This window comes from Microcaecilia unicolor, chromosome 7 (assembly GCF_901765095.1).
Source record: "Microcaecilia unicolor chromosome 7, aMicUni1.1, whole genome shotgun sequence".
Classification (NCBI taxonomy): Eukaryota; Metazoa; Chordata; class Amphibia; order Gymnophiona; family Siphonopidae; genus Microcaecilia; species Microcaecilia unicolor.
The window spans coordinates 92969149-92996652 of NC_044037.1; positions in this window are offsets into that span (position 1 = coordinate 92969149).

Genomic DNA, 27504 nt, shown 5'->3' on the forward strand with positions numbered 1-27504 from the left:
GCCACGGTGGGAGCGTCGAGAGGTAGACTCCATCACCCGCACCTGCGAAGCTCCCTCCGCCGACGTCGTCGGGGAGCCTTCCTGGGAGGCGACCGCAGTCGGTACCGCAAGCGGCACCGATGTCGGAGACCTCACCCTGGGCAAAGGGCCAGCCGGCACCTCACTCGACGGTACCGGTGGCGCAAGCACCCCCGGTACCGGAGGGGAAGGGCGCAACAGCTCTCCCAGGATCTCTGGGAGAACGGCCCGGAGACTCTCGTGCAGGGCGGCTGTGGAGAAAGACATGGAAGCTGATGCAGGAGTCGAAGTCAGAGTCTGTTCCGGGCGTGGAGGCTGTTCCGGGCTGTCCAAGGTGGAGCGCATCGACACCTCCTGAACAGAGGGTGAGCGGTCCTCCCGGTGCTGATGCCTACTGGGCGCCGACTCCCTCGGCGACCCAGAGCTCTCGGTACCGACGCGGGAAGGAGACCGGTGTCGATGCTTCTTTGACTTTTTCAAACGAAGCATGTCACCGGAGCTTCCCGGTACCGACAAGGAGGACGTAGAATCCAGCCGTCGCTTCCTTGGGGCCGAGGCCGAAGAAGGTCGGTCTCGGGGGGGGCTGTACCGCAGGAGCCCTCAGGGTAGGGGGAGACCCACCCGAAGGCTCACCGCCACCAGCAGGGGAATGGACAGCCCTCACCTGCACTCCAGACGAAGCACCACCGTCCGACGACATCAGCACTATTGGAAGTCCCGGTACCACCGACGCCGACGCAGCCTTCCGATGTCTCGGCCCCGACGATGCAGAGGGTCGATGCCTCGATGCAATCGATACAGTCGCGGCCGAGGGCGGAGGTCTTGACGCTGTCGACGCACTCGATACTCCCGGTGCCGATGCCGACGAAGAGCCCGAGAACAAAATGTTCCACTGGGCCAATCTCGCTACCTGAGTCCTTTTCTGTAAAAGGGCGCAAAGACTACAGGCCTGCGGGCGGTGCCCAGCCCCCAGACACTGAAGTCACGACGCGTGCCTATCAGTGAGCGAGATTACCCGGGCGCACTTGGTGCACTTCTTGAAGCCGCTGGGAGACTTCGATGACATGGGTGAAAAAATCATGCCGGCGAAATCAAAACTCGTAATTGCGGTAAGGCACCAAAAAGAGGGGGAGAAAAAAACTCGACCCGAGGCCTCAAAAGGGCCTACCCCGAAAACGAAAGAAAACTTATCGGGGCCAAAAACTAGAAATACAGGGAAGGGAAAAAAAGACCGAAAAGCCCTTCTTCGAAATCCCTTTTTTTTTTTGAAAGCGAAAAGTCAAAAGACGCGCGAGGGTCAACTTAAGGGGCGCGAACGGCGCAAACACGACTGTACCGAGCGCGGACAAAAGAAGACTGACGAACACGAGCCGGTTCGGGCGGGAAGACGGCCGCACGAGGACTAGCAAAGGCCTTTGCTAGTAAAGTGTTCCGATTGGAGGGGCTGCCGTGGACGTCACCCATCAGTGAGAACAAGCAGCCTGCTTGTCCTCGGAGAATTCTGTGCTCCACAGTTGCACAGAATTCTGGCAGGAGTAGAATATGTATACCCTACAGTAAAAAAAGGGACAATGGAGATATGATACAGATGTTTAAATACCTGAAAAGTATTAATATAGAAACACATCCTTTCCAGAGAAGGGGATATGGTAAAACTAGAACTGAGGTTGCGAGGCGGTAGTCTTAGCCTGGAATACCCTCTGGAGGGAAGTGGGAGAGAAAAATGGTGACAGAATTCAAAAAAGCATGGGATGAACACAGGATCATGTATTTGAATTGAGCATGTGCGAAAGTCTGAATATTGAGTTAACTGGTCATTCGCTAGCCAGCATTGAAAAACCTGAATATTCAATGCCAGCACCGGAAGCAGCCCAGCAGTGAATATCCAGGTTGAATGCCGGCAGCGGGAAGTCAAAGCACTGCCCGCCACCAGCTGAATATCAGGGGGAGCAGGTGTTTATTTCAATAGGATATAGCACAGTAGAGCCCTTCATATTTTAATTTAAATCACAATTTGGCCAAATCAAATCGAATACAATATTCAGTACAGCCCTAGTATTGGGTGCACATGTGTCTGGGTATGTGTGAAGTGCATGTGTTTGTATTCCAGTTGTGTGGTATGCATATGTGGGGTGTATATCTGTGTGTATCACTGTTTTGTGTGTGTGTGTGTGTGCTGTGCATATGAGGTGGTGGTATTTGCAGGGGTAAATGAAAGGGAGTGGGATAATTTGGTTAGTGGTGATGTGGGGAGTTTAAAGGATAGGTGCAATTTGGGGGTGGTGGGGCAGTTGAAGGGGGAGCGTTACAATTGGGTGCTGGCATTTGGGCTCCACTGTCTGGAGGCACATTATTTTTGGGCACTGTTGTTTGGGCGCATATACAATTGGGCATTGGCTCTTTCTTAAGGCCAGAGTTCCACTTTCAGCGCTGTGCTGCACCATGATGGGGCCCAAACAGCAGCACTCCTCTAACTGTCACATTGTTCCCCTACACCCACCCCTCCCTCACCCCGATGCTGTGTGGCACCACTGTTTTGGCCTTAGTCTACCATCCCATGGTTGGTAGAGCTCGCCCTGCCTCACAGCTTTTATTTACCTGGCTTGCCAGGTCTCCATGTATCAGCTCTGCAAAGGGGCGGGGCCATGACATGCCTGTGTTCAAAGCCTTTTCCATGTCTCAGTGCTGCTGAGGGGCAGGGCCATGATTTGACCAAGCTCAAAGCCCCCACTATTGGTCAGTGTTGCTCCGAGTTCATGTCATGGCCTCCCCCCTCTTCCGGCAGCACTCACCAGTGGAGAGGGCTCTGAGCTCAGGCTGCCGAGGGAACATCTGGGAATGGAATGGATACTGCACCATTTATGGAAGAATGTTTATAAACAGCTTGAGAATCTGAAGGTGGACAAAGCTATGGGGCCGGATCGGATACATCCCAGGATACAGAGAGGTACTGGCAGGACCTCTTAAAGATTTATTTAATAGATCTTTAGAGATGGGAGAGGTTCGGCAAGATTGGAGACGAGCAGATGTGGTCCCTCTTCACAAAAGTAGAGACAGGAAAGAAGTGGGAAACTACAGACTGATAAGTCTTATGTCGGTGGTAAGAAAAATAATGGAGTCGCTGCTGAAAGAAAGGATAGTTAACTTTCTAGAAGCCAATGGGTTACAAGACCCGAGGCAACATGGCTTTACCAAAGGAAAATCCTGCCAAATGAATCTTTGACTGGGTGACCAAAGAACTGGATGAAGGACGTGCGCTAGATGTAATCTACTTGGATTTTACCAAAGCCTTTGATATGGTCCCACACAGAAGACTCACTAAGCTGAAAGGGCTGAACCTAGGACCAAAAGTGGTGAACTGGATAGGAAACTAGTTGACCCACAGGTGGCAGAGGTTGGTGGTAAATGAAATCCATTTGGAGGAAAGGAAGGTGAGCAGTGGAGTTCCTCAGGGGTCGGTGCTGGGGCCTGTTCTGTTTAATATATTTGTGGGAGATATTGCTGAAGGGCCCTATGCCATGGAGGTTATCTTTTCTCCCATACTCCTCGCCCGGTTGGCCGCAGAGGTGGTGTCGGGCTACTCCTTTCACCCTCTTGCAGATTTCAACCTCTTCTTCTACCTCAGTCTCACTGTTTTTCTTCCTTCGAAGTCCACTCCATCCATCTATTTGCTCCTCTGCCTCTCCGAGTTGCAGTCATTTATCGACCCCCTGATAAGTCCCTTTCTTCCTTTCTCACTGACTTTGATGCTTGGCTTTCCTTCTTTCTTGAACCTTCATCTCCTTCCCTCATTCTTGGGGATTTTAACATTCATGCTAATGATCCCTCTGATTCTTATGCTTCGCAGTTCCTTGCTTTAATATCCTCTTTCAATCTTCAACTGTGCTCCACTGCCCCCACTCACCAGAATGGCCACTGTCTCGGTCTTATCTTCTTCTGAAACTGCTCACTCTCCAGTTTCTGTGCCTCAACTCTTCCTCTCTCTGACCATCATTTGATAACTTTCACACTTAAACACCCTCTTCCCCAGTCCCGTCCAATCTTAACCAATACATTTAGGAATCTTCAGGCTATTGACCCTTCTACTCTGTCCTCCAATGTTTCAGATCTCCTCTCTACCACTATGTTATCCAAGTCTGTCAATGAGGCTGTCTCTTCCTATAATACTATTCTATCCTGTGCTCTGGATACTCTCACTCCTCCCATTCCCCATTCTGTAAAACGTACCAAACCCCAGCGTGGCTGACCTCTAGAATCTACCTACGTTCCTGTGCCCGCTCTGCAGAACGCCTTTGGCTGAAATCCCGTGCCCATGCTGACTTCATACATTTCAAATTCTTGCTGACTATTACATCCAGTTGACAAATTCTCTTGGCCCAAACCCTCAATGTCTTTTTGCCACACTGAACTCTCTCCTCAAAGTGCCTTCACCTCCATCCCCCCTTCACTTTCCCCCCAGACTCTGGCTGAGTTCTTTCATGATAAGGTTCACAAGATTAAACTTGAATTCTCAACCAGGTCACCTCCACCTCTCCTTCCCTTAGTCCATTCTCTCAACCCTCCAACGCCTGCCTCCTTTTCTTCCTTTTCTGAAATCACATTTTCTTTCCTCCTCAAAACTAACTACCTGTTCCTCTGATCCTATTCCCACCCATCTACTTAACACTATCTCTCCTACTGTCATCCCTTTTATCTGTCATATCATCAATCTTTCACTGTCCACTGTGACTGTTCCTGATGCCTTCAAACATGCCGTAGTCACACCACTCCTTAAAAAACCTTCATTGGACCCTACCTGTCCTTCCAACTATTGCCCCATCTCCCTCCTCCCTTTCCTATCCAAGATACTTGAATGTGCTGTTCACCGCCGTTGCCTTGACTTTCTTTCATCTCAAGCTATTCTTGATCCAGTTCAATCTGGCTTTCGCCCCCTTCATTCAACTGAAACAGCGCTTGCTAAAGTCTCCAATGATCCGTTCCTGGCCAGATCCAAAGGTCTCTATTCTATTCTCATCCTTCTCGATCTGTCTGCTGCTTTTGACACTGTTGATCACAGCCTACTCCTTGATACGCTGTCCTCACTTGGATTTCAGGGCTCTGTTCTTTCCTGGTTTTCTTCTTATCTCTCCCAGCGTACCTTTAGTGTATACTCTAGTGGATCCTCCTCTACTTCTATCCCTCTGTCAATTGGTGTACCTCAGGGATCTATCCTGGGACCTCTTCTTTTCTCCATCTATACTTCTTCCCTTGGTACTCTGATCTCATCCCATGGTTTTCAGTATCATCTTTACGCTGATGACTCCCAGATCTACCTCTCCACACCAGAAATTTCAGCCAAAATCCAGGCCAAAGTATCAGCCTGCCTGTCTGATATTGCTGCCTGGATGTCTCAGCACCATCTGAAACTAAACATGACCAAGATTGAGCTTCTTATCTTTCCCCCTAAACCAACCTCTTCTCCTCCCCCATTCTCTATTTCTGTGGATAACACTCATCCTTCCTGTCTCATCAGCTCGTAACCTTGGGGTCATCTTCGACTCCTCCCTCTCCTTCTCTGCACATATTCAGCAGACTGCCAAAACCTGTTGTTTCTTTCTCTATAATATCACCAAAATTCGCCCTTTCCTTTCTGAGCACACTACCAGAACCCTCATCCACACTCTTATCACCTCTCGCTTAGACTATTGCAACTTGCTTCTCACAGGTCTCCCACTTAGCCATCTCTCTCCTCTTCAATCTGTTCAAAATTCTGCTGCACAACTAATATTCCGCCAGTGTCATTATGCTCATATTAGCCCTCTCCTCAAGTCACTTCACTGGCTTCCTATCCGTTTCCGCATACAGTTCAAACTCCTCTTATTGACCTATAAGTGCATTCACTCTGCAGCTCCTCAGTACCTCTCCACTCTCATCTCTCCCTACATTCCTCCCAGGGAACTCAATTCACTGGGTAAATCTTTCTTATCTGCACCCTTCTCCTCCACTGCTAACTCCAGACTCCGTTCTTTTTACCTTGCTGCACCATATGCCTGGAATAGACTTCCTGAGCCGGTATGTCAAGCTCCATCTCTGGCAGTCTTCAAATCTAAGCTAAAAGCCCACCTTTTTGATGCAGCTTTTAACTCCTAACCCTTATTCACTTGTTCAGAACCCTTATTTTATCATCTTCACTTTAATATTCCCTTATCTCTTGTTTGTCCTGTTTGTCTGTCCTAATTAGATTGTAAGCTCTGTCGAGCAGGGACTGTCTCTTCATGTTCAAGTGTACAGCGCTGCTTACGTCTAGTAGCACTTTAAAATGATAATTAGGGAGAGTCACGTGATGGGCTGAGGGAAGAGGTCGCATTCCTTTTCACTCTCGGGTCCTCCCTCCCTCGAACCCTCCACAAACTGGATTGACTTGCTGATAAACAAAGGAAAGTAATCGGAATCAAACTTAAGACACATGGACTCTTATATCATCCGCGAAACTAGAGCGATGACGGGGAAAACAGCAAAAAAAGAGCCAGAGAAGCAGCGAGGGGTCGGCGAAAGCAAGATGGCGCCGAGCCCAGCGTCAGACTCGGCGCCAAGGTTCCATCAGGCCCAACTCGAACAGCTCACAGAAGCGGTAAAGTCCGCTTTGGAACCGCAACTAACCCAGATCGCTGAAAGGCTAACAAGCGTAGAAACGAAGCTTGGTGAAACAACAAAAAGAACGGGCGAACTTGAAGCACGTGTATCGGAAGCAGAGGACGCCGCAGTTAGCGCTGTGGCGTCGTTGCAAGAGATACAAAAAGAATTGAAAGCGCAGGCAATGAAAATGGATGATCTTGAAAATAGATCTCGAAGATCCAACTTGAGACTTATAGGTGTCCCGGAGTCGATACCGGATCGGTCACTGGCGGAACAATTAGAACGCTGGTTAAAATCAGAATTTGCCCTTTCTGACAGTATGGGACCACTCTGCCTCGAAAGAGCTCACAGGTTGGGGAAAAGACTTAATAATGGAACTCGACCAAGAGCAGTGATTGTTAAAGTACATAATTTTGTACATAAAGAAGAAATTTTAAGGGGAGCACGATTAAAATGGGATTCCTTAAACTTTGATGGAGTTAGTATTAAAGTGTTCCAAGACTATTCACAGGCGTTACAGGAACGCAGGAAAGCTTTTACCCCGATTTGCAGACAACTTGCAGAGAGGAACCAACGATTTTTGCTACTATACCCAGCACAATTAAAAATCAACATGGATGGCACTTGGAGATCCTTTGGCTCTCCTAAAGAAGCTCAAGAGGCACTTCAATGTCAGGATCATAAAAACTCTGAACAGGAGGGAAGCAACAGTTGAAGAGCACAACTTAATTCAATGAGAGCTAGAAACTCAGTAATCTGAAGTCAAGTCTCAGTTGGATGTTAGAAAGTTGGCTGAATAGCCTAATGTTGAATAGTAAGTACAATATGTAGTGATTTACAGCGCTGTGTTTTTTCCTGCAGAGAGAGATGAACCAGTTTGAACAGTGAGATACTATCTATGGCAAGTGTGGAGGGGGGAGGGAGGAGACCCTACCATCGTTGACTCAGCACACCTGATCTAAGATAAGAGAGGGGAGTGCAAGGTTGGAGTCAAGGGGGATAGGGGGGGAGGGGGGGAGGGGAGGGGGGGGCGGGAGAGAGGGGGGGATGGGTGGGAAAGTTAAATGTAGGACTTTCTGGGACATATATAGAGATCATCGCGCTGTTGGACACATAGAAAGGGGAAGGGCAACAGAACAGGTCACTGGAGTCATGTGGACAGATAGGAAGGAACACGGGTGGAGCTGGGCCCCGGGGTTCCTCACAAACAAAAAATTTCACCGCTACTCGACAACCGGACATAGTAATGACTAAGCACAATTTAGTTCGGTTCCTTACTTGGAATGTGGGGGGTATTTCATCCCCAATCAAAAGAACAAAAATTCTAACAGCCCTTAAAAAACATAGAGCGGATGTAGCCTGCTTGCAGGAAACCCGCCTCAATACAGAGGAACATCAGAAACTGAAGCGGGCGTGGGTAGGAGAAGTACATGCGATTCCAGCTGAGGGGAGGAGTAAAGGAATAGCTATTCTGATCCGCAAGGGATTAGTGGCCAAATCGGAAGTTATAGAAAGAGACACTCAGGGGAGATATCTGCTGATTCACCTATGGATTCAACATCGCGAATATACGCTGGTAGCACTGTATGGGCCAAATCTATTTGACAAATCATTCTATGAGCGGGTGGCCCAAAGATGTCTCATCCGCAAAACTATCCCCCTAATTATAATGGGAGACTTTAATCTCGTAGCAGATCCAACATTAGATTGTTCAACACCTAGACGGGCCAGCAGGGGAGGAATGAGATCGAGAGCCCTTCCACAATTCATGCAATCACTAAATTTGGTAGATGCGTGGCGGACTCTACATCCAGACTCACGAGACTATACTCATTTATCACGGGCACATGGCAGCTGGTCAAGGATAGATTACATACTTGTAGATCAAAACATGTTTCATATGGTAGCAGACGCAGTAATAGGGCCAGAAGAGGTCTCAGATCACGCGATGACATGGATTGACTTGACAGATCCAGGGTCATCTGGAGCCGGGGCGGGGTGGCGCTTCCCAACATACTTAGCCGCAGATACTGAATTCAAACGATACATACAAGATAGCTGGGAGGAATATGAAAAATTTAATGCAGTCCACAAAAGCCAGCCATCCTTGTTTTGGCAAGCAGCTAAAGCAGTATTAAGAGGGGCAATTATAGCCTTCACAGCAAAAAGAGAAAGGCGAATCACTAGAGCAATCACCAACCTAGAAAAAAGACTCCAAAAAGCAAAGCGCAGGTACATTAATAATCCCAACACACATTTCAAAGAACAAATGCAGTCAGCAAGAATAGCGTTAGATTCCCTCCTACAAGATCGAGCCTCTAGGGCATTAATACGTAGGAAATATCGGTTACAACGTTTTGGGAACAAATCGGGAGGCATGTTAGCACGTGTAATAAAAACCTGGGGAGGAAGCAGAGTAATAGTGGCGGTCAAGGATAAGGAGGGCCATATTCAAAACCAAAGAGACAAGGTAGCGAAGGTGTTTCGAGATTTCTATCAAGACTTATACTCTACGCCCATGCCCCACTCTACAGACTCTATTAATCAGTATCTAGAGCAGGCAGGGCTAAACAAACTTGGTGAGATGGAGTTAGAGGAACTCAATTCACCAATAACAGGGAAGGAGCTACAAGACATAATTAAAACGATGCCTAAACACTCGGCTCCGGGGCCAGATGGGTTCTCTAGTGCATTCTACCAAATGTTAACCCAGCAGATAATAAGACCTCTGCTCTCATATTACGAAGAGGTGGTGGATCTGGGAGAGTTCCCACTCTATGCTAATGAAGCGTTAATCACATTACTTTTAAAGCCAGGAAGGAAAGAAACGCAGGCAGACTCCTACAGGCCCATATCACTAATCAATGTGGATACAAAAATCATGGCCAAGCTTCTAGCAAACAGAATTCAGAGAGTGTTGCCGACATTAATAGATCCAGAGCAAGTGGGTTTTGTACGAAATAGACATGCCGCAGTAAATGTGAGGCGTCTACTTATGGCAATGGGACAATGTAGTTGTACAGAAACAAAGGCGGTCTTGGTGAGTCTGGATGCCGAGAAGGCGTTCGACAGAGTGGAATGGGAGTACATGTTTGCAGTGCTACAACACATAGGTGTCAAGGGATGGGCATATCAGGCGATTCAATCGTTATACTCGGGTCCCACAGCCGCAGTACTGATTAATGGCTCAAGAACAGCACAATTTTCTATAGCAAGGGGCACGAGGCAGGGCTGTCCATTATCTCCGGCCCTCTTCCTCCTCTCGATAGAACCACTGCTGAGGAGCCTGAAACTAGAAAGGGAGATAGCTGGGGTAGAGGTAGGGGGAGAGACAGTGAAAGCATTAGCGTTTGCAGACGACTTATTGATAATGACCTCTAAACCAACAACGTCACTGAGTGTGCTGATAAACAGGGTCTCCCAATTTGGTAAACTCTCAGGCTTTAAAGTCAATTTAGAGAAATCTAGTGTTATGCACATCCAGTCCAGCCCCGATGACATGAAGAGATTTAAATTCCCATTACGTAGAGCGGCAGGCGCCATCAAATATCTGGGGGTACAGATCCCGAGCGACTTATCCCAACTCTATAATCTGAACATTCAAAAACTGCTGACTGAAACAGCAACAAGGCTGGGTCATTGGCAGGGGCTACCTCTCTCTCTATCGGGACGCATAGCGTTGTATAACATGATGATAGTGCCACGCTGGCTGTATATCTTTCAAGTTTTGCCATTATACCTTTCTAGTAAAGATGAAAAGCAGTTGAATGTAATGCTAAAGAAATTCCTCTGGCAGGGGAGAAGACCGCGACTGCCTCAGTCAGTGATGGAGATACCAAAAGAATATGGGGGAATGGGAGTGCTGAGCATGCGGCATATGACGGTGGCCTGTGCAATGAGACACATCAATGACTGGTTCCGTAACACATCAGATTTTTCAGCGACTCAAATGGAGAAAAACTTATTAAAACCCTTCCACTTCAGTAGTGCCCTTCATGGTTTGGGTAAGAGAACATTCCCAGTTTTGGCGGCCACTAACATTTTACAGACTGCGCAAAAAACCTGGAAGTGGATTTGCAGAATGCATCAATTCTCTTATAAAACTACTCCATACTTGACATTGAAGGGGAATCCAGACTTCCCTCCCGGAGATTTATACACGATGTTTAAACGATGGGAAGACCAAGGAATAATCTACCTTCAACAAATACTAACAGAGGAAGGGAAACTAAAATCATCTACAGATCTTCAAAGGTCAAAGCTGATAACTCCGAAAGACTATTTCCACTATTGGCAGCTACAGCATTATGTGTCTAGCCTGGAATGGGAAGACCTAACAGAAGATGTCCAAGTGGAAGTGGCAGAGGCATTCTCATTCAACTCTCAACAGAAAGTGCCTTTGAAATACCATCACAGACACATCAAAGATCATAAGCTGGAATTGGACTATGATAAATATGCTGGGGGATGGGAGAGTGACTTGAATATCACAGTAACGTCTGACATGTTCAAAAGACATGTCCTGACAATCCAACGATCCTCCTTATTATCAGCACATTGGGAGATGCAGTATCGATTTGCCCTCAGACTACACATTCCCCCACGGCGAGCGTTTCACATGGGAGCCTCCCCAGACGGAGAATGCCCCAAGTGTGGGAAGGAGGGAGCGACTTTGGGGCATATGTTCTGGCTCTGTGTACAGGTGGAGGAATTTTGGAAGATCATTCTGAGACAAGTCTCTAAATTGTGGGCTATAGATTGGCGATATTCCCCGTTGCTGCTATTTGGTAATCCTGAGGTGAATGCCCCGGTCCCAGGAGGATGCATTGCATTCATAAACCGGGCCATAGTCATAGCGAAGGCAACAATAGATTGGCTTTCCCCAGATGGTCCCTCAGCACAGGTGTGGAGAATGAAAATGGTGGCATTAATGCGTTTGGAAAGACAGATGTGTCAAGGCAGGCCAGAATCAGACTTGCAGCAATTCCTAAAGAAATGGAACCCATTTATACAGACATTACCACATGCTTCAAAGAGTTACCTGTTGAACTTTTAGTGACAACAGCTTGTATTCAGACTGTCAGAAAGTATCCTAGATTTTGAAGGGAAGGGAGGGCAGGGAGGGAGGGTTTGATAACTGGGAAAGGTAGGAGAAAGGGGTTAATTGCGGATCAAAGAGTTACTCTATGATTCATTGTGGAATGTGAAGCGAAACTTGACAACTCCATGATATAAGATTGTTTATTATTATACGCTCTGAAATAGTATGTGTGGTCTCTGTCAATATCAACTGCAATGGTTAAATATAAACAGATTTAAGGCAGAGGGATAAGAAACGGGGTTGGGGTGTCTGGGGATAAAAAGAAATTTCATTGACTGTGAAATGCTGACTGATGTTCTTGTATAAGATTTGTGTACAAGTTGATGTTTCCTGTTCATATGTATTGACCTTTCAGTCAATAAAAAGATTTAAATATAAAATGATAATTAGTAGTAGTAGTAGTGAAGGGTTGGAAGGAAAAGTTTGCCTTTTTGCGGATGACATGAAAATAGCCAATAGAGTAGATACCCTGGCGGGAGTAGAAACTATGAGAAGGGATCTCCAAACGCTAGAAGAATGGGCGAGGGTCTGGCAGTTAAAATGTAATTAAGTATACCTTATGAAAACCAATAATCTATATAAATTCTTAGTACGTGATAATATTGTGCTGTATTTTTTTCTTTTTTTAAATATGCAATAGTGCTCAATGAGAAAGGGCTGTCCTGCAGGACTTATACACAACATGGACTGTTATATCGCCCAAAGTGACATCATAGCACTCCAACCTCCCTCTCTATGAGTCATCAATAAAATGTATTGGCATTACCATTCAATTTCACACTTTAGTGGTAAGAAAGTCAATAGAACGTTCCACTTATTTATTTAGATCATTTATACCCCGCTTTATACCACACAAAGCAGCCTCTAAGCGGCTTACAATGAACTAAAGAAGCAAATACATTGTCAGAAGAGAGAGTAGAGGGAACAGGGAAAGAAGGGAAGGGAAGTGAGATACAATAAGAAGTAAGGAGGCAAGGAAAAGAAAATAAAAAGAAGAGGAGGGAGTCCAAAAGCAGGTCTTCACTCACTGTGACACATTAAGGCAGGTAAACAGATCCTGCGGACGGAGGCCAATGGCTGTTGAACGGCGAACCAGGTGAAAACAGGGCCCCCTCGACATGCAGCACTCCCCAGGCAGAGTAGATGGCCAGCAGCCAACACTAAGGATGATCATATAGGCACCCGGGAAGTGTGGACAAACAGGCTCCCAGCAGTGCTCTAAACCGGACTCCGTTCACCGGCATGATCGATGCAATCGGGCTCCCTGCTGACTCACTGATACGCCGGTGATGAAGCAGCAGCAGACAGCCTTGAACTTTCAAGCCAATGTCCCAGCTATCCAACGCTCTGCACTGCTGGAGAGAACCAGCAAGGGCCCCTATGTACAGAGCAAAGGACCCTCTTTAAAGGACTTATCTTTTAGTGTGCTGCCAATGCGTCCTATAGGAGTCCTTATCCCAATGTATGTGTGTCAATAAAACATTCTTTTGAACTTCAAGCGCATAAGGCTTAAAATCCGTCAGCTGCGGTCTTCCATTCTTTTTAATGTCCCCGTTCCCTATATTCCTTCTATTCCAGAATCAGTGGTTCGTTCCCCTGAAGATGCCTTTGCGCAAAACATGCTCACATGTAGGGAACGGGGATTTTAAAAAGAATGGAAGACCACAGCTGACGGATTTCAAGCTATTTCACCCCCCCCCCCCCCACACACACACACACACGCACATTCCTTCATCACCTGTACCTCTGTCACCTGTCCTTTCTCTTTACCATCCCTGGCTCTCTCTTACAGACACACACTCCATCACCACCTCTGCCCCAATACCACCTCAGCGTCATCAGTGGTCTTCTTTCACCACTACTTCTGCTCTAAAATAGCTTAAAGTGGAGTGGTTATGTCTTCAACACAAACTAAAATTGTGAAATCATCTGACTGAATACAGAGACCTCAGTGTTTACTGCCCATATCACAATGTGTATAGAAAAACCAAGGGGCTACAGGCAGTCTAATCACCGATCACAGGATTTATTTGGTCTTGAATACATTTATAGAACTTGTTGCATCAAGTTTTGTTTTACTTGGTGATTTATTGATAATCAGACAAAGCTTTTTTTCTTTTGACTTAACACTGAGTGACTTTTCCTTATATAATTAGAATTTGATCTAATTTCAGGGTGGAGTTTTTTGACCAGGAGGTCTTTTTTCCACTTTAAGTTGGCTTTAAAAATAAATTGTTTTTAATCTTTTGAGGATTTGTAGAGAAATCCCTGTGACCAGTGTTGTAGCCTCTTGGTTTTTCTATACACATTGTGATATGGGCAGTAAACACTGAGGTCTCTGTACTCAGTCAGATGATATCACAATTTTAGTTTGTGTTGAAGACATCATGGATTTTTTTTTTTTTTCATTTAGTCATCAAAGATAACATGAAATGTTATTTACAGAAAAAGAAGAAAAAAAAATAATAATATCAATTATACATAGGTAAATTTACATCTTGTAGACCACAACTTAAGGACAAGATACAAGGTAAAAATTTCTGAGTAAACTCATAGGAAAAAATAAAAAAAAGAGCAAACCAACAGAGGCATGAGGAACACCCACAGCCGGAGAACTCAGCACTTTCACTCTCTATTGGGCGTCCTGGGTTAATCTATCACTACTTTCTTTGGCTGATAATAATTCTCTCAACTTCTTGGGTTCCATAAATATATAGTTAACAGAATCCAGGGATATTATACAGCGACATGGAAATATTAACTTAAACGAGCCCCCTTTTGCAAGGGTTCTAGCTTTTAAATTCAAAAACTCCCGCCGACGGGCTTGAGTCTCCCTGGTTAGATCAGGAAATATATGCACAGTTTCCCCAAGAAATTTATCATTCAAATGACGAAAATATAATTTAAAAGTATTCATCTTATCCATTTCAAGTGCAAAGGAAACTATAAGAGTAGTTCTCTCTGTTACCAGTTCTATAGAGTTTTCCAAAAACTCTGTTAAGTTCATCTCAGGTTGTTGTGGTGAAGGATTCAAAGGATTAGACTTTCTTCCAGTTATGTATTGAAGCCGAACAATAGGAAGGAATCCCTCAAGTGGAAATCCAAGTATTTCTGTATAATATTTACGTAGCATCTCCATAGCTGGAATTAGGGGCGACTTGGGAAAATTAATAAACCGCAAATTATTCTTCCTCCCTTGATTTTCGAGAGATTCTAGTTTCCTCACTAGAACCTCTCTATCTTTGACCACTGTCCCTGCAAAATTCTGAAGAGCAGAGAGTTCAATCTTTAAAGATTCCATTTGACCTTCTTGGATTTGCATTTTCTCTGTAAACTGTTTCTGAACTTGTTTCACATTATCAAATTCTTGAGTAAAAGAATTGGTTACCTGGGAGAGTAGAGAATTCATACCCTGGATAACATCCCATATAGAGTCTAACGTTAGCACTTCAGGTCTCTTCACCTCCCGAAATACCGGTGCAACTCCCGTTGGAGTGGGGGTAGACGTGGACAAAACCCTCCCAATCGGGGAAAGACCACCAACTAGGCCTCCTGAAGGCGGTAGAATCTTCTCCACTCTGGGCGTTCCATCCGTCTTCTCCGTCGGGGTCATAATGCTTCCGGGTCGTGGAGGAATGGTATTCCCTGGCGGACTCAAAGAGATCGCCTCCGCGCTGTTTTCCGCCGATGTCATCACGGAAAGCTCCGAAGCGGGCATCCGCATAGCCAGCGGTTGAATCCCGAACTGCTCTAAGATTGCTTGGCGAGGAGGGGGTACATTCCCAGGTACGGAGGCCAAGCCCTTGAGTTTTCCCTTCCGTTTCCCCATGACCAGCACAGGGTACGGATCTAACTTCTCGTTGCACAGTCTAGTGAGTCGGGAGCTCAAACACGCACGTCTGCTCTATTCGGCCATCTTGTCCCACACACGTCGACATAATGGATTTTTAAAATTTTTCAAATCTTAGTTCAAGGTGGTTGAGAGAAACCGGGGTAAGGGGTGAATGAGTACTATATGGAAAGAGGGTAGAGTATTAAAGTTGTAGGAGATGAGTGCATGGGCACAAGAACTGGGGAAGGAGTGGGAGACTGTTGGTGTAAAGGGTATACAAGGTATGGGAGTGTTGGTGTAAAGGGTATACAGGGTCCAAGAGAGCTGAGGGAGGAGAGCTGGTGAAAGAGCAGTTAGAGAGTACATCGGAGACTGGCACAGGCAGAAAACAGGGGTTCAGCCTATACCTCGGCCTCAAAACATCACCTGAAGTCCTTCCTACCATCATATTTATGGACCGTTTTGGACTTTTTTACACCTCTCCTTATTGTCTATTTTTATCTGTTTCTTTTTTTCTATCTAATTAATTTCTGATTTTATTGTAATTGTATCTCCTCCGATCTGCCAAAGCCTTTCATTTTCCCTTCCCTTCTTCCTTTGTCCCTTCCACTGTCATTGTAATTGGCTCATCAGTTCATTGTAAGCCGCTTTGAGGCTGCTTTAAGTGGTATTAAGTGGGGTATAAATGTTCTGAATAAAATAAAATTTTCATCTGAAAATTCATCTTAATTTAATTTATGTGCTTAAAAGTCATGCTCATAAATTTAGGCCTGATATTCATTTGCCTAGCTTTATGAGCCTAGTACTCAAAACTGGTGCTAAACTCCTAACTTCTTTTCCTGGCCCTAAATCTACCCCTGTTACCACCAACTTTTTATGCTCCTAAATTTAAGAGTTTATTGAAATTTTTAGTAGAAATTTATGCATTCAGCCCTAGTAAATTTTCAAAGAGGCCAGTTTATGAGCATAACTCAAAATTAGGAGCATAAATCCTTTGAGTATTGAGCTTCATACTTTTAAAATAGTAAACTTGTTTTTAATACATACAGTATCCCCTTCATTCTATAACATAGCACCTACAGTTATGCTCCAGTTGCAGGTTATAGAATAGCAGCAGTTGTGCAGATAAGTATACACTTAACATGGGTAAGTAACACTTGCAACTCACTCAGCATGTAAATGTAAGGGAGTGTTTACAGGGGAAGAACATGGGTGGGACCAACATTTACACAAGTAACTTGCAGAATACTAAAGGGCACTTTTACTAAAGGGTTGGCGCGTGGCAACAGGCTTGCCACGTGCCAATCTGGAACTACCTTGGGGCTACAGTAGGAGCCCAACTGTAGTTCCCAACTCCAGCACATGCCATTTCCAGTGCTACAAACATATTTTCTATTTTTGTAGTGTCGGTGCTTACCCGGTGGTAATTAGGCGGCGGTAAGTGCTCTCCCCAAAATGGCCGCACAATAAGTGGTTCACTTACTGCATGGTCATTTCTTTTCCAGAACAAAAGACAGCCTTTTACCCACTGCGGTAAAAGGGGGCCTCAACGTGCGTCAAAAACGTACTGATGCTAGCGCAGGCCCCCTTTTACCACAGCTTGGTAAAAGGACCCCAAATTGCTGCATTTAGGTGTGCCCATTTCTGCCTACCATTGAAATGATGTGAGTGCACCTAAATGTAGGTGCATGGATGCCAATTTATGCTAGTGTTTACTAGTGTCTGCCATGCGCTAATGCCTGCCAGCCCATTCACTTTGAATGGGCTGTGTCTTCTGCGTAGCTTAGTAAACGGGGGGGGGGGGGGGGGGTTAGTGTCCAGATGCTGTTATAGAATTAAGTGCACAGCGTGAGCCATTTAGCTGCCTAAATTGTGGCACCCAGTTATAGAGTTGCCCCCCAAATACTCAATTTTGTAAATTCTATAAACCAAAAGGAGAGAAGGCAAACAAATCATACAGAAAATCAAATCTAATAATGCTCCAAAATAATGCTTTATGTAGAAGTGCTATGCGACACCCCTTAACAAAAAATAAAGTGGAGAAAAATCTGGGTGAATAGCCAGCAAATTGATAAAGGGTGTTGCAGAGTTTCTACCGAAAGCACTAGTTTTGAGCATAATTAGATTTGATTTTCTGGTTAATTTCTATAAAACATTTTCTGTGTTTAAAGCATGTCTTACACGTGTAAAGCGCTCTTATAAAACGACACAGGACAATACATGTGTAAAAAATAGACAAATAGTTCCTGTGAAGGCATTTCTAGGGACATAGTCTGGGTGGAGCAGAGGTGGAATTATGATGCACATGCATATTTCCTAAAATACATAGATATAGAGTACACGTACACATTTATACCTTTTTCAGAGCATGTGTAAATTTGCACTAGTAGCTGCAGTTCTTGGTACCTATTTTATGAAGTCCCATATGTCCACGATGGGCACCAGGACAGCACCCCAATATGCCAACCTTTTTATGGCTGAGCTGGAAGAGACATTTCTGAATACACACCAGACCAAACCTCTAAAATACTACCGGTATATCGATGACATTTTTATGATTTGGACGGAGGGTGAAGAAACTCTGAAACAATTTTATTCTGCCTTCAATACATACCATCCTACAATCAGATTCAAAATTGATTACTCCCCAGAAAAAGTCAATTTTTTGGACACCACGGTCTCAATCAGTGATGGTTGTATACAAACATCTATATACAAGAAACCCACAGACAGATGCAGCTACCTCCACAACTCCAGCTTCCATCCTTCACATACAAAAAGATCCATCATTTACAGCCAAGCCACAAGATACCACCGTATCTGCTCTGACCCAGGAGACAGAGACAGACACCTTAAAAGCCTGACTGCATCCTTCAAACAGAAAGGCTACAACCCCAAAATAATCTCCAAGAATATTGCCTCCTCCCTCAAAACACCCAGGGAGAATCTGCTACAGTACAAGGAGAAAAAATCCACAGACAGAATCCCGCTTGTAGTGACATACAATCCAGAGCTGGAAAAACTGAGGAAAATCATAAGAGATCTGCAACCTATACTCCAGGAGGATGAATTACTGAAAGAGATATTCCCATCCCCACCAGTACTGGCCTTCCGACAGCCACCCAACTTAAAACACAAGCTAATCAGAAGTAAACTTCCATCACAGACTGAAAAGGAACAGAAGGGCACACTTCCCTGTAATTTATCCAGTTGCAAACTATGCCAAAATATTTCACAGGACCCCACAGTCATCCACAAAGGAAAGATATTCAACATAAAGGGATCTTTCACTTGCTCATCTTCCAATGTGGTATATATCATTCAGTGTAAAAAATGTAACGAAGGATGCTATATTAGAGAAAGGCCAGATGCTTAAGACAAGATTCAATTTACATAGACATCACATGAACAATACTGGTGCCAGTAGGGTTCCCACACCTGTTGGTCAGCATTTTACAGGACCAGGACACTGTACCAGTGACTTCACAGTGAGAATCCTGAAAGGTAACTTTAAAACCATACAAGAACGTAAGACCTTTGAAGTCAGAATGATTGAATATTTTAACACCCAACAGAAAGGACTTAACAAGGATCTGGGGTTCCTAGCCCATTATAAACCATAAAGCTGTATGTCTCTGTTGATCACCCCACCCCTCACCTATCCACACCCATCCTGTTAGAATATCAATGATATGCTTTGATGTCCCCATGCATACCTCCTACCCACCCCCATCCTGTCAGACTGTCATAGTAATGCTTGAATGTTTTCACTTATATACACTGTCAGCTAGCACATTTGCTTATTTCTGATCTGATGAAGGGCAACCTTCGAAAGCTAATCAAGAAATGTATTAAGTTATGTCCAATAAAAAAGGTATCATCTTATTTTCTTTTCCATGTTTTATTTTGTTTGATTTCTATTGATAACCTTAAGAGTGGACTAACACGGCTACCACACTCCTCTACTTATGAAGTCCCATAAAAGTCCATACTAACTTTAAAAAATAGGCATCTCTTCCCAACTTGTACAATTAGCTCCCTCTATGGGTGGACTATATGTAAATTGCCCCCCTTCCTTACAGGTAAAAACATAAACTGATGGTTCTTTGAGTTGTGTGACTGTAAGGATCTGTTGTTTTGTTTGGACTTCAGCTGCTCTTTGCATCCCTCCTCCCACCTACAGAAGCTGTTGTCCTAGACATAAACCTTGTTTACTTAATAGTTCAGCCAGCCCTGTGTTTACTTCCTCAGGGGTGTCTGCGCTTTTACACTTCTAAGTGTTATCTGCAAAAAAGGCAAGCTTTTTAAAATATTGACCAGAACTCAAGGACACATCTCCGAAGCACTCTTTTAATCAACCTTATTTCCTCAGATCCATCAGTAGATCCTTCCAAACTTTTCCGAGCTCCCTTGATATCTTAGGATGCATTCTATCTGGCACCAGAGTTTTGTCCCCATTTAGGGTTACTATTTCCATACAACACTTTGTTCTGTAAACACAGTCATATTCTACCCCATTACCAAATGTACTCCTTCCAACTATCTGTGGTTGTGTAGTGTCCCTGCCTTTTCCTTGGCATCTTTTCAGCATTTCTTCGATTTGATCAGGTCTTTCAGTCTCTTTCCACTAATATACTTGAAAAATTGTTGACATTTTGCTACCTTACACTCCCCTACCACTTCTGCTTGTTTCTCATTTGCCATTTCGGCTTTCTTACAGCTTTTCCAGATATCCACATAATTATTAATTTTGATCACACCTTTTTCAGTAGTAGCTCAGGATGAGTTACAGTTAAGTACACTATTTATTTCACTGTCTCTGGAGGGCTCATAATCTAATTTTGTACCTGAAGCAATGGAGAAACAAGTGATCTGCCCAAGATCACAAGAAGCAGCAGTGAGATTTGAACCAGCTACCACTGCATGTTAAACCCAAGGTTTTAACCACTAGGCTACGCCTCATAGATGTGGGTCTACTTCTTTCCACATATTCTTGGTGCCTTCTGTATAGAATTACTTCCTAGGTGACATCTGAGATTCTTCCCCTCCACCTCCCTACATATACACACATTAAGTTTACCTTTGTTTAGCACTTACATTGAAACAAAGGACAATAATATGTGTATTGATAGCACTATAGAAATAGTACCAAGGAACAAAAATGTAACAGATTGAATGACTGAAGTTCTATTCCAGTGAGTAATTATCACGCCAAAGAAGAAACACTTCACATTTCTGGCACTGTCTCAATTACACTCACAGCCAGCCAGTGGTGTGCTGGTAAATGTTTAACAACAGGCTCTCTCCCCGGTCCACCTCTGCGCCCCCTCCCCGTCCACCTCTGCACCCCCCCCCCCCAAATTGCAGAGCTGGCTATAGCCAGGGAGAGAGCCTGGGGGGGGGGGGGGCAATGCATTACTCCAGGAAAAAAAATTAATGATCCCAGGTTCCAATCTAATTCATGTTTAATGTGGGATAAAATGCCATAAATAAGTAAATAAATATAAACTTTTAATGTTGAGAACCTGATTCTCAAAGTGAACATATTCCATACACTATAATGAAAATAAAATTATTTTTTTCTACCTTTGTTGTCTGGTGACTTTGTTTTTCTGATCATGCTGGTCCAGTATCCAATTCTGCTGCTATCTGTCCTCTTAACTCCATTTCCAGGGCTTCTTTTCCATTTATTTCTTTACTTTCCGCCTTTCTTCTTCATTTCTTGCCCTACATCCGTAAGTAAAAGCTGGGTCCTCCGCAGACTTGACTGTCCAGTGGATCCAGCTTCTGCCTATTTTCTGCATCTATGTGCAGTGTTTCTCTTCTCTTCCTTTTCCCTCATCTCATCTCCTTCCTCACTCTTCCCTCCCCTCCATCCATGTCCAGCATTTCTTCTCTCCCTTCCCTCTCCTCCATCCACCCATGTCCAGCAACCCTCCCCTCCATCCACCCATGTCCAGCGACCCTCTTCAATCTTTCTGTGGTGCAAGTCTATGTCTAAGGTGTTGCAAACTATAATGTTTTGGTCATTATAATGAAATATTAGTTTAGGTGAGTTTCTGATATCCAAGAATTATTTTGTTGTATTTGTAGTTCTTATTCCCCACTACTCTAACAAATAGATCTCTCTCCTTTCCCCCTTCTAAGTGAATGGATTGTGTGAGTAAATGTATATACAAAATAATAATAATAATAAAAATCCTCTTACATCTCAAGGAGAAGACCTTGAAGGAATGAAGCTTTTATCTGATTCTAATACATCTTCTTTCACTAGGCAGAAAAAGTGGAGCAATCTATTATCCATAAGTAAAAAAGGAAGAGTAGAATCACCTCAATATTCCCTTTAAATGGGCTAAAAACTATTCTCTGTGGCTTAATATTCAGCAGCACAGCAGTGCCCTACCCCCAGTGCTACAGTCCTTTGACCTGATCTGGCATCGCAGATCCAGGCAGCCTCGCCTCCTGCCAGCCCCAGAAGTTTTCCCTCTGCATCATCCCACCTATATGGGGACAGAAAGTTGTGCAGAGCGAAGACTTCAGGTGCTGGCAGGAGGCGAGGTTACCTTGATATGCAACACTGGTTTTATCTATCCTGACTGAACCCACACCCTCCGCTAAGCACTCTAGGGCTAGGTTCTTAAGATGACTCTGTGAGGGAGTGTGTTTAAGGTGGACCAGCAATTTCCTTTACACTCCATTACAGATGGGCTAAAATGTCTGTCACAGAGACTGAAGTTTCCCTGTACTTATTTTTTTCTATGAAAATTATTAAGATCCCTCCCTAATGAGAATTGTGAGTTTGTACCAGTGCCTGGTTAAGAGTGCTGCTGAGCTCTAATGGGCTCAGGTGCTACTGAAAAGAAGAAGGGAGATGCCACACTTCATGGCCAGCTATGCCGTAAACTTGGAGAGTTGTTGCCCCTTCAGCCCGGCCTAACTGAGGGAAATAAGTGTCTTTGAAATGCACATCAGGGAAGATCTAGAGTTTTTTTTCTGTTCCAATTGGCAAAGCAAGTGTATAGCTATAAGTCTCGAAATCATCTATTTTCGTAGGCATGCATGCATTCTATTAAAGTACCTTGGATGTCCAGCCTGATCTGTGAAGGTTTGAGCCCAAATACATCCCAGACAGACAGGAAGACTTGAGGATTTTTGTGATAGTTTGGCTTGGGGCAGAAGGAAGCTCAGAGGACTGCAGCGTCGGGCACAGGGAGAAAAGGGAAATAGATGTCAGACCATGAAGGGAAGAGACGAAACAGAGTTACTTGAGTACCTTGCCTCTTGCAGCCTCTTGCCCGCCCCGTTGCCTTCTCCGTTTAATTTTTTTAAGCAATTAATATGTCAGCAGGAACAGGCTGCTTCAGCCAATCCCAGGGGCCTTCCTTCAGCCATCAGAGGCGGAACACGCTGAAGGAAGGCCCCTGGGATTGGCTGAAGCAGCCTGTTCCTGCTGACGTGGTTTTTTTTTTAAAGCAGTGTTAAGCGTGGGTTCGCGCGACGCTAAGGTTGGAGCCGGGTGGGGGAGGAGGAGAAACGAGAAGTGCCGCGTGTGACAAGATGCTCAAAAAAACCACAGGAGACGCGCCTGTCGACACTGCCAGGTGGGGACCAAAGCCCAAATTTTGAGAGCCGGTTGTTAAAGTAGCTACTTTAACAACCGGCTCCCAAAATTCTGAAAAAAATAACAACCGGCTCTCACGAGCCAGTGAGAGCCGGCTCCAGCACACCACTGCAGCCAGCTGACTGTACTCCATATAGCATATACTACATCACAACAGACCTCTTCCCTCACCTTTAGACTGAATTTCTCAGTACTAGAATAGGTATTTCCAAATATTATAATACACAAATCTTTTCCACCAACCCCCTCTAATAAATATAATCTAGGGTAGAAATGTAGTCTATTAACAATATATTTATGTTTTTACAGATATAAAATAAAACTGTACAGAAAAAATAACCGGGGAAGAGGAATAAGTTAGTCTTCTTCCAGATAGCTCTTGGTAACATACAACAGGTATTCAGGATAGCCATAAAATCTTGAGATCTCATGATCTTTTTCCCTCTGTACAAAGAATTGTACCTTTCCCAGGGAGGTATACTGGCAAGCAATCTCTCTCTGTAACTGAGCTTTCCTCTTCATGGCTTCTCTCTCCTTTCTGCACTCTGCAGGGATGGGTAAAGATACCTCTAACTCCTCAAAGGGACAGTGAGGGAAGGAAGGATGTATCAGTGTTCCATTTCCTGAACGTGGGATTCGAGAGAAGATACCTTGGGAAGATCTGACTGACTCTTGACTATAAGAGGCAAGATGATGATTTGAAACATGATGGTAGGGAATGGACAGATTATAGTTGTGACTTGGACGATGAGATGCAGGTAGATGGATATTCAGAGTAGGATGTGAAGATATGGATGGATTCTGATTTGTTTCCATACTGTGAGGGATGGGTGTTCTGAGATTTGCTGAGACAGAGAAGGGTTTAGGACACTGTCGTTCTCCTACTAGTCCTTCATTAGCCAGATTGATTCCAGATACTCTATTCACATTTTCCTTCCTTAACTCCTGTCCAAGTTTCACCCAGGCGCTCAACCTCATGCTTTCAACACAGCTGCCCTCTTTTCTGGAGATCTCCATTTTCATCTTTTTGGCACTAGATGACATTTGCTGAGAAGCACATTTGGGTTCTTCAAAGAACAGCAGGTCTTTATGTATGCCCATTAGTGGCTTATCTGAAGCCTTTGTTTTATGAGCTAAAGTACTTCCTGGGGTATCATTGGTGGAATTTCTAGCAGTTAGAGCACCAGAGATAGACACATCTGTTCTGGAATCGCTTTTCTTTCCTAGCCTATGAAAAACCTGGACAGACTCAAACATATGTAAGCTTAGGTGACTCCGTGGTATTTTAAATACTTCAGGTTCTTGATCTTGAAGTACTTTTTTCTGTTTTCCCACAATTGTGGATGGTTTTTCCTCCACCTGTGGTTGAGTATGGGTAATCCCTTTTTCAGGTTCTTTGCTATCAAAATCTGCTATCTCTGCTGGTTCCTTGCTTCCAGAAAAACTGTTCTCTTCCTTTGTTTTCACAGTGTGTTGGTCATTGCTGCCAGTTTTTTTCCATCTGCTGATACTGCCAATATGCTTCAGAAGAGCATCTACTCCAGATTCACTCATTACAGATCCAGTTACACTAGTATTCTTGACATCCATCAACCTTCCCACAGCTTTAGCATCACCCAGCATTGTTGCAAAATGTTTAGGACTGAGGTCAGCAGAAGGAGCAATTTGCTTAGCTTTCTTTGGACTCTTCCAGACTTTATGGCCATTGGCTTCCTCAGAGTCAAGAACCTTAGGTTTAGGGATTACATGAGATGCTACCAATTTCTCAGATATGTTTTTTCCTTCATTTTCCCTGGATTCTGTCTTGTCCAATTCAATGGATGAATAAAAAGCACCTTGAGAAGAGATATTACTAGGGTATTCCAACTTCTGTCCTGCTTCTGTTGAATGTGCCACCTTCTCTTCAAGTTGGGTAATATATTTTAGTTGGTCTATTTCCTTTGAGGTTGTCTCATTGGGACATTTTATCTTTTCCCATAACTGAGTAGGACAAGCTGTGTTCTTATTTATCTGTGTGAGATTTGCCATTTCCTCCCCTAAATGAAATGGATACAGTATCTTATTCTCTAACTGAATGGGATATACCCTATTATCGCTTAGATGAATTGGAAATGCTATATTCTGTCCTAGATGAATGGGATATTCTACCCTCTGTCCAGACTGAATAGGGTAAGTCATTTTCTCTCCTGCCTGTGTGGTATGTATCAAATTTTCCCATGATTGGGCACTTTCCCTTGAATATTTGATTTTCCATATTGCAGGATTAATCATTTTAATTGGTGGTGGAAGTGGAAACAGTGTTGGAGATGGAGGAAGAAACTGTGGCAATGGGGATGGAGTTTTGGATATCGACCCGGTCTTTTCTCTTCCATTAACTTTTCTCAAGATCCCAGCACTGTCCTGGAAAATTTCAGTACCTCCCTTTAATCCCTCTTTGACAGAATTTAAGCCTTCTCCCTGCTTGGATTCATTTAGGTCTCTTAGTGGCACATGACCGTTGCTAGAACACAGTGGAGTAGTACAGGTTAACAGCTGATGAATGTCAGACATATCTAAAGCTAACAATGGTGACACTTTTGATAGATGAGAGTCTTGAATTGAACTTATGCCCTGAAATGATTTCCTTCCTTCTGTGGTATTTATTGCATCTCTATTTTGCTCCTTGCTCTCAGAAGCAGAAAGTTCCATCTTGTCCTGGGAGTGAAGAGTTGCAAGCTGGATAGGATATGGATTGGCTTGTGTGTCTGATACCTGATGTGGTGGAGAAATTAAAGATTCAACTAATGGCTCTTCATGAAGGGAGGGATACAGAACAGAGGCACTTGTGGTCTCTGTCACACCCTGGTCTTTGTGAATGAAATATCTATGAGGATCATGTTGGGTTACATTTGAGGTCTGCAGCCCTATAAAAGAATAAGAAAAAGGAAGAAAATCACAATATCAGAGAGTGAATTTATGAGTGGGAATAAAATCAGGAGAATCCCAAATAAAAATCAAAGACATGAAAGGTACAGTCAGGTTATATAATCCACAAATTGCCTGATAATCAATGAAGAAGAAAGGTAATTTAATGACCTAGAAATATGTAGGGTTCTATCTGCAGAGTAAATATTAATGATGTACATTCGTTTTGCAAAGAAATTAAAAATTTCAGTTAAATTCCTTTTTAAATTTTGTTTTGATTTTAACATGTGCTCTTTGCAAGTAGTACACACTAAAACTGAAAATAAAACAAAATAAAAATTGAAATACCCCCATACCAGACGAGAAAACCTGGAAATCCCTAAACTGAAAAATAATCCTTAGCATGCACTCCCCTAGTAAATATGAAAGCAGCACCTGAAAGGAAGAATCAAATTAATAATTTTTACATAAAGAGCAAAAGAATACAGCACAGCTAGATGGGAGAATGGAACAAGTCAAACATCAATGCAAACAGCAATGAAAATGTCTATGCAACCTAAAAGTAAACATGGAGAGTGAGAGCTCTTACAGCCCTACTAATGTCCTTCCTTTTACAAATTTTCTGCCTATGCCTCTGGCACTCATCCTGCGTCTCACTTCTTTCAATTTTCTGTAGTATAAAGAAAGAAAGAAAAAAAAACTGCACAATTGCAGATCTTTTCACCCACACTTTTTCTCTCCCTGTTCTGCACTTACCAGGAACCCTTGTCTCACGCCCTTGTTCATGGACATGGTACCCTCCTCCTTGTGTGGACATTGCGTAATTTGCTGCAAGAGGTACTGTAGATTTATGACAGCTTTTTGGGTAGATCTCTTTCAGAACCAGAACCGGTCTTGTCTGAGAAGAAGTGTACCCAGTATTAGTGTTCTCTCTGCCCCCCACATGGGAATAAGGGCTATCTAACTGTATGAGGTGGCCTATTTTGGTAGATGGCAACTGTGCAAGTATTGGACAATCATAGATATAGACTGAAGCTCCATGACTGAGAGGAACTTGTTGCTCCAGTCCTTGGGTATATGGAGCCCATATTGGTATCACATTCTGGGGCTGCACTTGTACAATGTGCAAGCTGTTAGAAGACTGGGATGGTCTTTTGAAGCTTCCAATTGGGCTGGTAGTGGTAGCTCTTTCAGACTGGGGTGCATCACACTGTGCAATAGACATACAAGGACTTGGTACATCTTGGAACTTCTTGTAGTTCCTACTTGCATTACTATTGATTGTATTCTGAGCCTCCCCTTCACTGACAGTAGGGTAACTCAAGTAAGCACTAGGAGATTGATGTAGATGTACAGGATTTCCTGATGTTCCATGCAGAAGAGACATCTCTTCTGATCTATACATATATGCTC